This window comes from Arvicanthis niloticus, chromosome 21, assembly GCF_011762505.2.
Source record: "Arvicanthis niloticus isolate mArvNil1 chromosome 21, mArvNil1.pat.X, whole genome shotgun sequence".
In the NCBI taxonomy this organism is placed as follows: Eukaryota; Metazoa; Chordata; class Mammalia; order Rodentia; family Muridae; genus Arvicanthis; species Arvicanthis niloticus.
This window is the reverse complement of record NC_047678.1, coordinates 24,066,088-24,070,323: the sequence shown is the minus strand read 5'-3', so window position 1 is coordinate 24,070,323 and position 4,236 is coordinate 24,066,088. Positions and strand designations below refer to the sequence as shown.

The 4,236-nt window shown below is 45.3% G+C and overlaps 1 pseudogene; it reads right to left on the bottom strand.

Annotated features, from left to right (window-relative positions):
- Positions 1 to 2,453: 2,453 nt before the first annotated feature.
- Positions 2,454 to 3,461, bottom strand: LOC117693813 (glyceraldehyde-3-phosphate dehydrogenase pseudogene; annotated as a pseudogene).
- Between the last annotated feature and the right edge of the window lie 775 nt (positions 3,462 to 4,236).

The following is a 4,236-nucleotide window of genomic DNA, read 5'->3' as shown; positions in this document are numbered from 1 at the left end:
TCTCTCCAGCACTGTGACTATGAAATTTTAACCTGGGCTCATATTCATGTCTGTCATGGTTTAAAAGCATAAGAGTACAAGGAAACTGAAGCGACCTTGTCCACAGCCCAAGGTAGGAGATCCCTGGTTAGCTAAAACCAGAGACCCAGGAGTTCCAGAAGCCAGGCCTGTTTGCCTGCATTAAACTTTTATAAGTCATATTAAAATGCAATGAATGATATTTATTTAATTTGTGAAGAGCTTTCACTACTCAAACGTGCAGTCCAAGAAAGAAGGAATTTTGTCTATTCTGTGCAATGTTATACCCTCAGTCCAATCTGTCTGCCACATAGCAGATAAATAATCCCTAAAAGTAACTAAAAACAAAGTCAATTAACAGAACAGACAGGGAACAAATGTTTGCCACAAAACTACAGAGATTTCTCATGAAAAAAAAAAATGTGAAGGATGGGGACACAAAGCTCAACAGGAAAAGCTCATGGTCAAAATGGGCCATGGGACATGTGATGACATCCTCAAAGTGGCACATAAACGACTCACCAGAGGGGCAGGAGCTAAAGGGAGGGCCAGCCTGTCCTGTTGATTAGGGATGTCTTGACAGAGGAAATGTGCTACTCTCTACGTGGCTGGTGAGAAGGTGAATTGCTTCAGGTAATGCTGGGGGGGGGGGAGGGAGGAAAGGAGGGAGGAAGGAGAAAAGAAAGAAGAGAGAGAGGGAGGCAGAAAGAGAGAAGGGAACTTGAGCCCAGGGCCTCATGCATGATAGGCAAGGACTCTATCACTGATTAGAATGTCTTCTGATGTCATCTATTAAATGGTGTGTGTGTGTGTGTGTGTGTGTGTTTTTCTCTGAGATGCATCTTTTAGGTGTCTGTGCCCATAGGAAGAAAAGCACAGCTCCTACACACCTACAAGTATGTTCATTACAGCATTATTTCAGAGGAACTAAATAAAATAAAGAGAAACAGTGGGTTTGCTCATCAGCGAGTCAGTGGTTGAATAAATTACAGCATATTGCAGAATAAAAAGTTACACAGTCACTTGAGTGTTATTATTAAGAAAAATCAACATTTGAAAATACGAGCAGGTTCCAATTTCTGCAAAGTAATGACCGAGCCTCTCTGCGGATATATTTATATTCATCTATGCAGTGTAAATGCTTGTATATTATACGCAGCCATTCATTTAGGAAGATGTGAGCATAGAAGACAGCATCGTCGTATGCACTGTGGGTTGTGAATATGAGCACCATGCTGTCCACAGAGATAATGAAGATGGAGAGGGTGATACATGGGAAGGGAAAGCTAAGCCAAAATGAAATACTGCATTTTCCAATGAGAACCCATGATATGATCACACCTGCTGAATTTATGTAATGTTATATGTACCTTTTATGTATAAATATTTTAGGAGAAAAAAAAGCAAGCAGAAGAGAGACAGAGAGTCTCAGTGGGCCATGATCATTCTGGCATAGCCAACATGTCACAGAGCGGCCATAAACACTCTGAGATGACATTACAAATGGAAGATATAATAAAGCGAGAACACCAAGACCATTCTGCAGGAGGAGGGAAACGGATGCATCCCCACCGTCCGATAAATCAAAATGAGTTAAGTAAACCCGAGGAACCGACTCCTGGAGATCATAAAAAGTCACTGGGGAATTACTAGTAGGAAAAAAAATGAAAACAGACACTAATAAAAAGACCACTTGGGAGCATGTTTGTTAGAGGCCAGATTCGAGCTTCTTAAACTTCACAGTGGAGGGAACCATAAAACTTGGGTAGCATCTTACGCTGACTCGTGTTGGAGGTTTGTCTAGTACTACAGACTCTAGAGTGCAACAGACAAGGTGCAACCTCTGCTTGCTTGCTTGTTGCTTGTCTGTCGACTGTGTCTCCCTATGCGTCGTGACTGGATCCACACTCTCATGTCTGCCTCAGCTCTAATGCTTGCATGTGCCACCATGCCCAGTTTCAACAGTGAATTTATGCAATGGCAGAGTTTTATAGTTAGCCATTGGGGAACACCTTCTCGTAGATTCAAGTCTTTAAGGGTTCCCTTTGTACAGTTTGATTGGATTTTTACAATACAAAGCATACATTTTACCATCGTAATAGTTTTTGCTTTTGAGACAGGATCTTGCTATGTATCCCTTGCTAACCCGGAACTCACAATGGAGACCAGGCTATCCTCAAACTCACCAAGATCTCCCTGCCCCTGTTTCTTGAGTGCTGGCTGCCGCACCCATCCCATCTTTTTTGGGGGGGGAGTGCAGCAAACTTTTATTGATGGTATTTAAGAAAGTAGGGAGGGCGCCCTAGGCCCCTCCTGTTATTATGGGATGGAAATTGTGAGGGAGATGCTCAGTGTTGGGGACAGGGACTCCTCAGCAACTGAGGGCCTCTCTCTTGCTCTCACTGTCCTTGCTAGTGTGGGTGGTCCAGGGTTTCTTACTTCTTGGAGGTCATGTAGGCCATGAGGTCTATGACCCTGTTGCTGTAGCTGTATTCACTGTCCTACCATGAAATGAGCTTTACAAAGTTGTCATTGAGAGCAATGCCATCCCCAGCTTTAAAGGTGTGAGAGTGAGAGTTGCTGTTGAAGTTGCAGGAGACCACCTGGTCATCAGTGTAGCCCAGGATGCCCTTCAGTGTGGCCTCGGTTGCCTGCTTCACCACCTTCTTGATGCCATCACACTTGGCAGGTTTCTCCAGGCGGGCATGTCAGATCCACAACAGATACATTGGGGGTAGGAACACGGAAGGCCATACCAGTGAGTTCACGTTCAGCTCTGGGATGACCTTGCCCACAGCCTTGGCAGCACCAGGGGATGCAGGGATGATGTTCTGGGCTGCCCCACAGCCATCACACCACAGCTTTCCAGAGGGGCCATCCACAGTCTTCTGAGTGGCAGTGATGACATGGACCATGGTCATGAGCCCTTCCATGATGTCAAAGTTGTCATAGGTGACCTTGGCCAGGGGGGCTAAGCAATTGGTGGTGCAGGATGCATTGCTGACAATCTTGAGCGACTTGTTATATTTCTCGTGTTTCACACCCATCACAAACATGGGGGCATTGGCAGAAGGGGCGGAGATGATGACCCTCTTGGCTCTACCATTGAAGTGGGCCCCGGACTTCTCCCGGGTGGTGAAGATGCCAGTAGACTCCACGACATATTCAGCACCAGCATCACCCCATTTGATGTTAGTGGGATCTCTCAATTGGAAGATGGTGGTGGACTTCCCATTGATGACAAGCTTTCCATTCTCAGCCTTGACTGTGTTGTTGAATTTTCCATGAGTGGGGTCGTACTGGAACATGTAGATCATGTAGTTGAAGTCAATGAAGGGGTTGCTGATGGCAACAATCTCCACTTTGCCAGATGCAGAGCAGAAGGCAGCCCTGGTAACCAGGCGCCCAATACGGCCAAATCCATTCACACCGACCTTCACCATTTAGTCTATGGGACAGGCTGGCACTGCACAAGAAGATGCAGCTGTTTCTGGAACAGAGAGGAGCAGAGCATCCCAGCCCATCCTAATAATTTTTAAGTGTGCAGTCCAGAAACCCTCAGTCCATTCCCATTCTTTCTCCAAAGGATCTTGTTCTGTTTTATAGATCCTATGCAGAAAGCTGGGTGAAAATGCAGGAGACATCTTTCTTTAGACTGTTTTTTAACTGCTCTCAGTAAACACATGATTATTTAAACATTGAGAGATTTTTTTTAATGAGGTTTCTATGTGTTCTTTGGTGGCTTGCTTGCATGCAGTCCCAGGAGGAGCTGTGTGGGAACAGTCAGTGGATGCCCTTCATCACACACCTTCACTCTGAGAGGACCCATCTCCTCCCTTTGCCATGCCTTGCCTCTCCATGGGCTTTGTGGAATTTTATGTGAAAAGGTGATGTCATTACAAAAGTGGCTTTGAAAACTATAGCCTCATCCCCTTTGTTTTAACGATGAGGAGATGCGTATTCTATTTCTCAAGGTCACAAAACCAATATATGGCATGCCAAGGACTTTTAGATCTTGTCTCCTAGAAGGGGATGGGATGAAGAGATTTTTCTGGAAAAAAAATAGAAAATAGATCGATCCTTGCTCTTCAGGACATTCAGCAAATGCTCAGTGAATATCTGTTGAGTGCCAGGAACCATGATGAGCAGGACGTGTGTGTGTCCATGTGTGTGCGTGCGTGCGCGCGCGCGTGTGCGTGTGTGTGTGCATGTGTGTGC